We start from the raw sequence: 13,174 nt of genomic DNA, 5'->3' as shown, positions 1-13,174 counted from the left end.
CTTGTCTAGGGAAGATGACCGTGAGCTGTTGTAGACCGAAGTGGCTAGGTTGGGGCAGGACAGAGGTGAGAATTTGTCATGGAGGTGATCAGTAGCAGAGAAGGGTTGAGGTGGAGATGGTCTCTAGGGGTAACTGTTAGGCGGTTGGAGGGAGAGGACGTGGAGGACAGGGTAGAGTGAAACTAATAGGGTGATGATCAGAGAGTGGAAGAGGATTGTTGGAGAGGTTGCAGGGGGTGCATAGATAGGAGAATATAAGGTCAAGGATGTTGCCATCGGAGTGAGTAGGAGCATGTATCCATTGCTTCAAGTCAAGAGAGGAGGTTAGACTGAGAAGTTTACAATTAGCATTAACAGGGATGTTGAAGTCACCTAGAATGATTGTGGGGATTTCAGAAGAGAGAAAGTAGGGTAGCCAGGCAGAGAAGTCATCAAGGAAGTTTGGTGCCGGTCCAGGGGGCTGGTAGATGACAGCAGTTCTTAGAGAAGTGGGAGAAGATAGACAAATACAATGTGTCTTAAAAGAGGAGTATGTCAGAGAGCGAGGTGGGTGAATTACCTGATAGGGGCTAGAAGGATTCCCACTCTGCTTCGCTTCTGTCCACTGGGTCTGGGGGAGTGAGTCCAAAGACGGCCACCATGGGAGATGGAAGCAAGAGAAGCAGTGTCGGATTCATGAAGCCAGGTATCAGTAATGGCAAGTATGTTAAAGGAATTTTGTGGGATTTCCACAGGGCGCAGGAGAAATGAAGGCTGGGTTTGGTAAGGTCAGTAAAAGGGAGAAAGGGAGCGGACAGAAGGGAGGGTAATATACTGTATATAAGCAGTTGGGTGGAAAAGAGGGGTGAAGGAAAGCGAGTTTAAGGAGAGAGGACACAACTGCCAGAAGGCGTGGTACAGAGTGCATGTTACAGGGTGGAAGGAGAGCTGAATAGAGAGACGGGGTCACCTGCAGCCTGTTTGGTGCTTTTCAGTGCAGTTTTCTATGTATTTTCGCTTAAAGTAAAACTTAAGTCAAACTTTTTTTTAGTTTTGGACAGATTGCAGAGGGATTAAAATGCTGGCTTATAGGCTGTGCCCTTGTTGGGAGAGATTGACCCTCTCTTTTTGTCCTGCTTACCATTTATCATTGAAAGTGAAAAAACGAGAGTCCCAAATTTTGGATTGTCCCCAGAAAAGTAATAGAGGGAAACCTACCAATGGGGGCACCATTTCTGGTGACCTGAGGGGCCCCAAGGAATCTCCCTAGTTTGCAGGGATTTCTCTTGCTTCCTGTTTGGCTATGGGACAGGAAGTGAAGAAAAATCTCTGCAATAGGACACAGATGGCGAAAAAAATCTGACAGGGGTTATAACTCTCCCTTGCTCTATCCAAATTGAAAAAAAAAGTTTTGCCTATAGTTGTACTTTAAGAACAGGAAGTGAAGAAATATTGCCTCAATGGAACACAAGTAGAAACAGAATGGGCTTTAACTCCCCTATACTCAGTCCAAAACTTAAACAATAAATCTGACTTTACTTATACAGTGTACTTTCAATTTTTCCTTATGGTCCTCCATGTGCCATATTTCTGTCAGTACAAGTTTCCATTTACGTGACAACTGCTCATTAAAATGTTGAATTGCTATACTGGATGTGATGTTTGGGCATATTCACACTTCTCTGTTGTGTATACTGAACTTCTTTGAAATTGCTGCTAGTTGTTTTTGTTGTATTCTCCTTCCCTCAACAGGATGAGTTTTGTTACTCAACTTCTACTTGAAATATTCTATTAGATTACCAGAGTAATATAGTTTGCCAAGCTTGACTTTCCTATTTGTGCTGCCCTATGTACTTCATCAAGTGCTGTACAAGTCTCTGTGCTGTTGGGGCAAAGCTCATCTTTATGATTAGTGTGAGAAAGAGGTCACCTAGGTCAGGCATCACCGACAATTGACATGATTTACCTGAAAAGGTTATGTTGGTAGGGCCCACTATGACCCTTTCTGGTCACAGGATAGTATAATGTTCTTTCACTTCCTCTAGGTGTTTTTCATGTTTGCTGGATTTTGTATTTGTTGGAATTAAAATAATTCCTGTTGTTGGTGTACAGTTTCATTTTTGTTTTGTTTTTCTTTTTTAAGATGCTTTTTGCTTCTTCCTTTTTTTTTTTTTTTTTCCCCTACCAATTACAGAAGAAAATCAGTTTGATTCATTTGTTGGCATTACAGAATTTCAGGCTTAAAGCAGAACTAAACCCATCGATTTAATGGCATGACATGAATGATAAGTGTTACAGCTGCTTCTGCTCTCAATCAAACTGAGACCCCATCAAATGGTTGATGTTGTAACTGATCACGTGCAGCATTATGGCAACTGCAGATCAAACAGAGGCTAAGATGGCAGCTTTCGTGGCTGTAAAGGATAGAAGGGTTTAGTTCCACTTTGAAGGTGACCTCCAGATTTCATTTACCTTAAAGAGGAGCTGCAGTCTGCTCACATAATTTGTAATAAAAACATCTTTGCCATTCTGAAGCTTCCTTCCAACCACTTTGTACTTCTATATATACTGTGATTCTGTACTTACCAAATAGCTGCAGAAATCTCCCTCCACTGAGTCTGGCTGCAATCATTTTAACTGTGGGCAGCTGAAGCTGCTGCCTGTTCACTCCTGGGATTTACACAGACACACACCTCCAGCTCTGCAGCCCTCATTGGCCCTCTTATTACTCATCCCCCCTCCCTTCCTGTCAAACTCTCACGAGAGTGAGAGCTGTGCATGATGTCATAAGCCTAGGCTTTTTTTCCAGACAAGGAACAGAAAGTGGGCTGTATAAGGTATCTACTGGCAGAAAAAAAAAAGTTTTACTATGCAAAGTTAAAGTGGAGGTCTGCCCAGCTGATGTTTCCATAAGTTGTCAGGTGCTGCCGCTGCCATTGCGGGTAAGGGTACCCGGCAGTGTAGGCTTTCGGCTTCACGCCGGGAACCCTACTGCGCATGCGTGAGGCCTGCTCCTCTCTCCTACTGGCCCAGCGACAAGGGAAGTAGGAGGGAGAAGGAGGGAGACCAAGCTGTGATGTCAATAGCCACGGCTGAGACTCCCGGAAGTGGGAAAGGATACCTGTCAAAGATACCTGTCTCCCCTTCCCCCTGAAAGGTGCCAATTGTGGCACTGGAGGGAGGGAGGAATCAGATGAGCGGAAGTTCCACTTTTGGGTGGAACTCCGCTTTAAAACAAGGGCAGAAGATTTATTAGATGAAAAGTTAAAAAAAAATAACTGAAGTTCCTCTTTAGCCACTTCCGGCCCAAAGGGACTTCATATGACATCCTGTACTTTGAGTGGAGATATCTGAATGATGCCTGCAGCTACAGGTATCATTCAGATATCCTTTTTTTTTTCAGCCGGTGATTCCCTGCAATGTAAAAGCCATCATACATGGCTGTTTTTCCACTTGATTGCTTTTACAGGCATCCCCTCCCGCCGCCCTCTGGTGCTTCTCCAGGCTCACCTGTGCGATCGGGAAACCAGGGAATAAATCCACCGGCAGCAGCGGTTTAACATCTCCATGACCCTCTGAGGCTGAAAGCGACATCACAATGTCACTTCCAGCACCGGCAGATGTTAACACTGCTGTGTGGTGGTGTTTTATTTTTTTTGATCTCAGGCTTTTCAGCATAGAGGAGAGATGTGGAGACTTCAGATCTCTCTGTAAAGAGGACCTGTCATGCCCTATTCTTGTAATAGGAATAAATGTGATCAAGAAATAAAAACTTAAAGTAAAAGTGTAAAAAAGAAACAATAAAAAAAAAGAAAAAAAAAATGTAAAGCACATCCCCTCATGTTTGCAGAAGCAAAAATGCATACATAGGTAGTGCCTGCATATGTAAACAGCGTTCAAACCACACGTGAGTTATCTCCACAAACGTTAGAGTGAGAGCAGTTATTGTAGCACAAGACTTCCTCTGTAACTCTAAACTGGTAACCTGTAAAACAGTGTGAAAGTGTAGCCTATGGAGATTTTTAAGTACTGAAGTTTGCCGCCACTCCGTGAGTGTGTGCATTTTCAAAGCCTGACATGTTGGGTATCTATTTACTCAGCTTAACATCTTTCACATTTATACAAAAAATTGGAGTAAACATTGTGGGTTTTTTTTTTTTTTTTTAATTCGTGAAAGTGTTTATTTCCCCCCCAAAAAAACGAGTTTGAACAACTGCTGCACAAATACAGTGTGACATAAAAAATTGCAATGACCACCATTTGACTTACTAGGGTCTCGTCTAAAAAATATATATATAATATTTGGGGGTTCTGAGTATTTTTTTTTTTTTTTTTGTAAAAAAATTTGGATTTTTACTTGCATCCTGTAGGAGAGGAATGTCGGAATTTGCTTGGGCTGGAAGTGGCTAAATAATTAGTTTGGACCAAGCTGCTCCAAACAAGCTATTTGCTTCACTAACTGTTGCTGCAGCTGGTGCTGTATAAACTTTATGTAGCCTCAACTACATACAGGATAGAATGCTGTGCTCTGGCAGCGAGATGAGCCCTTCCTTTCTCACTCCCAGGAGTCAGGATGGTCAGTGCTTAGCCTGACTCTGTTTTGTTCCAGGAGTGGGACGGGAAGGTCTCATCTTGCTACTAGATCACAGCACTCTATCCTTTATGTAGCTGTTCCTACATACAGGTTATACAGCATTCACAGTTACTGCAACTGTTAGTGGAGGTAATTGTTAGGACCATCTTGGTCCAAACAAACAAACTAATTACAGTTAAACAAAACCTGGAGCACTAAAGTATATCTAAATCCCAAACTGTTTTTATTTTATTTTTTTTCATTATGGATAAAATAGGGAAAAGCTAATCTTTTTTTTTTTAATTGCCAAATGGGGACATTTCTCTATTTTCTGATCCGATCAGAGGATCCAAAAGGGAGTACGCTTGTCGCTTAACAACAATGTTGAATTATCTACTTTCCTATGATTGGATTTTCGGTCCAAACCAACCCAAATAATTCCAATTTTAAAGTGATCCATTTTTCTGGAAATTTATCGATGACACAGTATGTGTCCTTTCAATGATTAATAGATCCAATCATATTGTTTGATTCTGTGAGGAATCATTCAGTCAGATTGTTAGATATATGGTCAGTGGCCACCTATAGACCGTTATCACTGGCACAGGGTATTAGAAAGGTTCCCCTCAATTCCTCTTAGGTGGCGGGTTGTCTTTTAGATACACTTTTATCACTAAACAACCTCTGTAGAGCCTTCGACTGTAAAGGGGGATGATTTCAAATAACTTAAAATGTTTTTAAATTTTTAATATTATTTGAAGCTTCCTATGTAAACTGGCTGAGCTGTATTAATCCGTCTTCCAAAAAGGGAAAAAAAAATCACTACACCACAGTGGGAATTGTAGGGAAACCACCTACCAAACTACTTTAGGTATTTTATTAGTTCCAGCTTGCTGAAGAATGCCAAGAACACAGAAATGGCACATATTTGGTAATTCAAACACAATTAAACATAAAAACAGTCATTTCCAATGAATTGGCCAATTGGACAGCTACACCTATATTTGATAAGTGTTTCATTTCTGCGATCTGCCACGTTATGTGTGTGTGTTACATTATAAGCCACCTCAACGTTCAAGTCTCTGAAATCAGTTTTCATAAAAAGGAAAACTATATCAAGTTTTTTAAATTTTATTTATTTTAATTAGAGGCATGGAGACAGCCTATCTGTAAACATTATGCAGCACTGGGATATCCTGCAACCTAGCTTTATATCAGCAGAATGCACCTATTTGAAGGGATTCTAGAGATAATCATACACCCTGATTAAAGTGCCTGAGGCTTTTTATGCGCAACTCTATTTGCAGAGGATGCAGAGTAAATGCCAGCGTTCTTGAATTATGTTTATTTCTGGAGGTACAAAAGGCATAAAGATCCATTCTTAAGTACTGTGCAGTTTACAAAATATAAGGACCCCTACAAAGTCCTCTGAATCTTCTGAAAGTGGAATATTTTCACACATGCTGTGCTTTATTTTTGTAATTGGGTTTTTAGGTTCATAGTGGGAGGTATGTTTTGAGCTGGCACCTATTTTTTATAAAGCAGTCCTGCTGTGACAGTAATTTGGAAACATGTAATCCCTAAGCTTTGAATTCTGTGTAGGATTGCTTGCAGAGTTTAGCTGATTGTCCTGATTGTGTGAATGATAAACTTGCCTAATGATATAGTACTCTAGACTGGAAGGGATTTCTGCGTTGCAAGCACCTGCTACTTGTGCTGCCTAATTGTGTCCCAGCTTCACAAAGCGTTTATTACAGGGACTGGTTAAGCCAATGGGAGAGCAAAATGTCACACAATTCATGGGGGGTTGGTTTCTTACCTTTTTTTACTGATTATTTTCTTTAGCATGCCATCAACTTCTTTATGCAGAAAATGATTTAATGTATTGTTTTATACTAATTACACAAATATTTGTCTTTTGCTGCTTTGGAGTATGTAAAAAGCTTGCCTGCATAAGGACTATTTTTTTTTTTTTTCCATTTTTAAGATAAAATTGGATAAACAGGTTCCATGAAGCTACAAATGTTGTGAGAAACATACAGTGCTTGCTGCAGACATCTAACATCTAATGGCACTGCCTGCACAGTCTTTTTTTATGGTGTTCCCTACTTTAAAAAAAATCCACCCAAAACTGATATTTTTATGAGAATGTGCTGTAAAGTTCCAAGGTCTCAAAACTGTAATCTACTAAATCTATTACATATTTGATAAAACACATTAAGAATAAACCTTTTAGTTACATAGTTACAACTGTTGAACTGTTTGTTTAAGGATCCATGTTTTAATTTTTTTTTTTTAAGCAATAATTTTTATTACATTTTCATTAAGTGTTATTCTCTATAAGTTAGATTTGTTACTATCTCCAGGTCTTTATGCCCATATTTTTTTTTTACAGCACTCATCAACTATTTAGAAAATTCAGCTGTCACTGATTTAGACTGATCCTCTGAGCTGCCAGCAAGTAAGGTAACACCATAAAAATCCAAACTAGGCGTGTGGGTGAATTGGCAGATGAACACCAACCAGTGGTGTAAATTTACAATGACTGCTCTGGCAGCTCACATACTCATATGAACAACATGAGATGACTAAAACACACAAACTTGTCATAGAGTGCCTGAAGGTCCATTAAATTCTCAATATCACATAAATGCCCAAGAGAAAGTCAATATAGAAGAGAAGTGATATCCAGGTTTTGCAGTAATAGACCACATTTATTCTTAAACAATAAAGATCATAAAAATCATGAAAGTCATAAAAACTCTGTTTGCAAGGCAAGTCTTACATGAACCTGTATAGAGCCTGAGTCTTCCATCTGTGCCTCCCGCAAGGACTGTGACATCACGTCTGGCTGGTCGGCAGAGCAGCTCCTGCTCAATTGGCTCTGGATGCAGGCTTGTAATCACAGGCAGCCAGGGCTCTCCACTTTGCCCAAACTGTGTATTCTCCTGCAGGCTTCCTGCCAGACCTCTGATGTAATTTCTGGACCGACGATCATGCCATCCAGGGCTTCCAGGTGTCTCTATTTACCCGATTCTGGCGGCTGTCGGTATAGAACGCTCCAGCTACACCTCCAGTCGTATTCTTCCATCACAGGCTCTATACAGGTTCATGGAAGACTTGCCTTGTACATGGAGTTTTTATGACTTTCATGATCTAACAATCTTTATGGTTTAAGAATAAAGGTGGTCATTTACTGCATTACCTGGCTATGACTTATGTTCTATATTGGCCTTCTTTTGGACGTTTATGTGATATTGAGGATTTGATGGACCTTCAGACTCTCCATTACAAGTTTGTGTGTAAACTGTGAAAATATATATGTAAATAAACAGTATATAAAACATACATATGGTAATAAAATAGTCATATACTGAAACAGCGCTATGTTGAGCATAGAATAAAAGTGTGGCCAACTACACACATAAAAAGTTCATTAAACTAGTGCGATAGCAGTAGTGATTCAGAGGGTGTTCAAGTAGAGCATGTCACAGCGTGCACCTTCCACCGATTAGACCAACTCCACCATATGTGAACACACTCCCCTTCGGGGGTCAAACTCACCAGAGCTTTATAAATTCAGAGCATCCAAATTAAGGGATATTCTGGACCACCTCAATGCCGCACTTCTCTAGACAATAGGGAGATGAAGGGGCTCCACACCATTTAAAAATGAGATAAAGGCATATATAGCGTAATTCCGTTTTATTAGTAAAAAGCACCCATTACATATAAAACTTCCCCAATGCTAGCAACGTACCAAATAAAAGTAAAAACAGAGCAGATCAAATCAATAACATCTTGCACTACACCTTGGCCGTATAAAAAGCGATCTCCGCACATGAGGAAGCGATGTTGATTTCCTCGTTCCGGGTCCGACCTCGATGGAGCGCAAACGTCACTTCCTACGTCGTGTAAGCCACGCCCTGACGCGTTTCGTCATATCCAGACTTCAACAGAGGGCGTGGCTACACGACTAATACAACGGGCTTAAATTCTCCCATCTCTCACCTCCGCAGCCAATCACAGCCTCAGCGGGCTGACAGGTGCACGTCAACCTCACCAGGAAAGGCATTCAACAGGAGGGGGAGAGGGACAAAAAGCGTCACACTGCACTTCATAACACACGATTACCGTAACAGGAGTAGACAATACACAGTATCATTCCTGCAGTATCCTAACAGATGCAGACAAGTATTCCAAACAGACTGTCCTTGAAACACACATGTCTGCAGATTCTATCATTACACAATACACAGTGTCATCACTGCAGTATCATAGCGGATGCAGACCAGTATTCCAAACAGACTGTCCTAGAAACACACATGACCGCAGATTCTATCATTAGTCCATTACAGATGATAACATGCAAGAATGATAGTATAAAATAAGACATACATGCTCTAATTATCATATTGCAATTGCTAATTTTATGGAGACAAAACCCTCATATTATATAGCCCTGTATAACTAACATTCTTATGGACTCAAACCGCTCATTTTATATAGTCCTGTACAATACCCGTTCATCACAAACGTCTTAGATGTAAGTGTACATACCAAAAATAGGCTGTACCTTATAACATAAATACAGCTTATTAAAAATACTTATAACACCTCTATGATAAAAATACAATTACTAGGAGAAAGTATTACTCACAGAAAATCAAAATATGCGTATATAAAATTGTGTATATAAAAAAATTATATATAAAAAAATTATATATAAAACTACACAGATACATATCAAAAAATCAATATCTTAAAATATCTAAAAATGATTATATGAGACATATCGACCCACTCCTAATCAGATCAGTAGTCACTTATAAAAAATGAAAATATATATGATCTAAATATATAAACTCGGGCTGATGGTGTGGAAAAAAGGGTAAAAAAAATGAATGAAGCTGCTGTACACAAAGTGCTAGACACTTAGACATAGTGACAATATATATAAATACAGCGCTCCCAAACAAACACCCATAAGTGAAAACAAAAACGTACAGTCCATATAAAACTGGAAAGATGCTTCACATCTAATGTGCAAAGTTGTAGGAAATGCTTCACATATGGTGTGCAAAAAATGCAGGGAAAATGTTGCAGACAGAATTTTCAGGCGTACCAATGCACCCCCACATGTGTCCCCACTCACCGGATCACAATGACACCCAGCTTTGCAGTCTGGGAGTCAATACAGGCTTGTAGCCATATCCAGAGGATGTCACAGGATGGTAGGTTCACTGATGAGATTATATGGTAAACGATCCTTCAACGTTAAACCTCAGCCATACAAAACAGGTACCCAAAAAAGGAGGGACCAATAGTGAAGTATGCTAAGAAAGATTATTTATTGCTCATAAAAGGATATACTTACAAACGTAAGTTGAAATCGGGGATGGAAATGGTGTTTACAGGCAATTCCATGCCTGATTTCAACTTGCGTTTGAGTTTTAACAAGCCTGTATTGACTCCCAGACTGAAAAGCTGGGTGTCATTGTGATCCGGTGAGTGGGGACACATGTGGGGGTGCATTGGTACGCCTGAAAATTCTGTCTGCAACATCTTCTCTGCATTTTTTGCACACCAGATGTGAAGCATTCCCTTCAACTTTGCACATTCGATGTGAAGCACCTTTTTAGTTTTATATGGACTATGTTTTTGTTTTTACTTATCATGGGTTTTTGTTTGTGAGTGCTGTGTATATGTTATATTTATTATATAGTCACCGAGTGTGTGTGTAAATCTAACACCAAGGTATAGGCTGTAGAATTGTCTAGTATTTACCAGAGCCACTGATGTTGAGTGTGGGGCTTTGTTAAAAACAATTCCAAGAGTTCCACACTTGGGACCCTGATTGGCATTACTCAGTTTAACTAAAACAAGTTAGAATGTCGAATCATAGGGCAGAGCTGCGGTCAGGTTCATGTGGGAGATCAGGAAAAGCAGCGGTTATTCTTAATGCTAATGATGAAAAAGGTTTGGGCAGGTGTTGGACAACCAGAATCAAGCCTAATAATAGTACTAGGTCAAGGAACAAGCAGAGTCAAACCAAGTGCATGAGATCAAGAGCAACAGTTAAAGTAGTTGTACAAACACACCTTTAGTTATGTACAAAGGCGGTTTAAAATGGAGTTCTTGAATTAAGTCAGGTGTGAGTTGCAGCATCACTGTAACACAACCCTTTAGACTGCTTTCACATTTGGGCCTTATGCACACTGGATGTTTTTAACGTTACTGTTAGGGGTGATCTGACGTGTGGGTTTTTTTTTTTTTTTTTTTTTTCTCTGCCTCTTAATCCCCCTGAATGCTAGCCTATGTATCAATGCACACATTTAGAGGCAGAAAAAAACCCCCACTGCCAGTGCATCCAGGGGCAGCAGCGTTTTAGCAGATAAAAGCTTAACGCCCAAGCACTTGATGTGCCTAAATGTGGCAAGATACGTTTACAAGCGCTGAGTGTTCTTTCTTCTGCCAAAACGCTGCTGCCAGGAGGAAAGGCATCAAAGAGTGATGGGCAAAGGCCCTATGTGCATAAGGCCTTAAGCTCTTCCTAGACAGTATAACTCAGTCAAGTACAGCAAGGAAACCACAGAAAGCAGAGAATGTTGTACAAACCAGTCAGGGGCCTGTTCATATGATTTTCTTAGCCATTTTTCAGAGAATATGAATCCTAACACGAAAACTTTTCTTTCACTTATGGTTAGTGTTTGGCTGAAGCCATTTATTATCAATCAACTGTGTTTAGTCTTTTTAAATCATAATGACAACAGAAACTACCCAAATGACCCTGATCAAAAGTTTACACACCCCACCCAGTTCTTAATACCATGTATTGCCCCCTTTAACATCAATGACAGCTTGAAGTCTTTTGTGGTATTTGTGGATGAGGCTCTTTATCTTCTCAGATGGTAAAGCTGCCCAGTTCCTGTAAATTATTGGGCTGTCTTGCATGAACTGCACATTTTGAGATCTCCCCAGAGTGGCTCAATGATATTGAGGTCAGGAGACTGAGATGGCCACTCCAGAACCTTCACTTTATTCTGCTGTAGCCAATGACAGGTTGACTTGGCCGTGTGTTTTGGATCATTGTCATGTTGGAATGTCCAAGTATGTCCCATGCGCAGCTTCCTGGCTGATGAATGCAAATGTTCCTCCAGTATTTTTTGATAACATACTGCATTCATCTTGCCATCAATTTTGACCAAATTTCCTGTTCCTTTTGTAGCTCACACATCCCCAAAACATCAGCAATCCACCTCTGTGTTTCACAGGAATGGTGTACCTTTTATCATAGGCCTTGTTGAATCCTCTCCAAATGTAGCCTTTATGGTTGTGGCCAAAAAGCCCAATTTTGGTCTCATCACTCCAAATGACTTTGTGCCAGAAGGTTTGAGGCTTGTCTCTGTGCTGTTTGGCGTATTGTAAGCAGGATACTATGTGGCATTTGCATCATAATGGCTTTTATCTGGCGACTTAACCATGTAGCCCATCTTTCTTCAAGTGCTTCCTTATCGTGTATTTTGAAACAGCCACACCACATGTTTTCAGAGAGTCCTGTATTTCACCCGACATTATTTGTGGGTTTTTCTCTGCATCCCAAACAATTTGTCTGGCAGTTGTGGCTGAAATTTTAGTTGGTCTACCTGACCGTGGTTTGGTTTCAACAGCATAACTTCCTTATTAGAGTTTGAACGCTGCTGATTGGCATTCTCAATTCCTTGAATGTGTTTTTATAGCCCTTTCTTGTTTTATACAGTTCAACTACCTTTTCCCGCAGATCCTTTGACAATTCTTTTGCTTTCGCCATGACTCAGTATCCAGAAACGTCAGTGCAGCACTGGATGAAAGATGCAAGGGTCTGTCAGGAGTCCAGAAACTCATTGATCTTTTATATACACGCACACACACACACGCGCGCGAATAACAAGCAAACAGATCACAGGTGAAGATGGTTACCTTTAATAGCCATTCAAACCCCTTTGTGTCAGCTTGTGTGCATGTTATCAGGCCAAAATCACAGGGTATGTAAAATTTTGATCAGGGTCATTTGGGTAGTTTCTGTTGTCATTTATGATTTAAAAAGAGTAAACACAGTTGATTGATAATAAATGGCTTCAGCCAAATACTAACCATGAGTGAAAGAAGTTTTTGTGTTATCATTCATAGTCTCTGGAAAAATGGCCAATAAATAATAAAATCTGCCAGGTTATGTAAACTTATGAGCACAACTGTATGCACTTTTTGTTTTGAATAGAGCTGAGATGGATTTGCTTTTATTGCTGTCTGTGCCCCCGTTGGGGAGATTTGCCCTCTCTATCTTTCCTGTTTACTGTTATCAGTAGTAAAAATAAAAGAACATCCAAAAATGTGGGTTTGTCACCAGAAGAATAGAGTGTACAGTTCCTTGAAAAAATATTCCAAATGTATTTCCAAATGTTGTCATGTTACAACCAAAAACGTAAATGTATTTTATGTGATAGACCAACACAAAGTTGCACATAATTGTGAAGTGAAAGGAAAATGATAAATGGTTTTCAAAAATGTTTTAAATAAATATGTGAAAAGTGTGGCGTGCATTTGTATTCAGCCCCCCATACTCAGTATTTTGTAGAACATGTA

At 40.0% G+C, this 13,174-nt stretch overlaps 1 protein-coding gene across 5 annotated transcripts in view; it reads left to right on the top strand.

Annotated features, from left to right (window-relative positions):
* The window catches only part of ARB2A (ARB2 cotranscriptional regulator A), a 908,279-nt gene that overhangs the window by 22,688 nt on the left and 872,417 nt on the right, over window positions 1-13,174 (top strand). For 3 of the 5 annotated variants that reach the window (XM_073624507.1, XM_073624503.1, XM_073624505.1), the window contains exon 2: window positions 6,948-7,018. The exons of 1 other annotated variant lie outside the window; for it this stretch is intronic. The gene's annotated coding sequence lies outside the window, so the exon portion shown is untranslated. The remainder of the gene's footprint in view (window positions 1-6,947; window positions 7,019-13,174) is intronic. One more of the 5 variants, XM_073624506.1, reaches the window with a different exon arrangement.

Source organism: Aquarana catesbeiana, linkage group LG01 (assembly GCF_042186555.1).
Source record: "Aquarana catesbeiana isolate 2022-GZ linkage group LG01, ASM4218655v1, whole genome shotgun sequence".
In the NCBI taxonomy this organism is placed as follows: Eukaryota; Metazoa; Chordata; class Amphibia; order Anura; family Ranidae; genus Aquarana; species Aquarana catesbeiana.
This window is presented reverse-complemented; position numbering and strand designations above follow the sequence as displayed.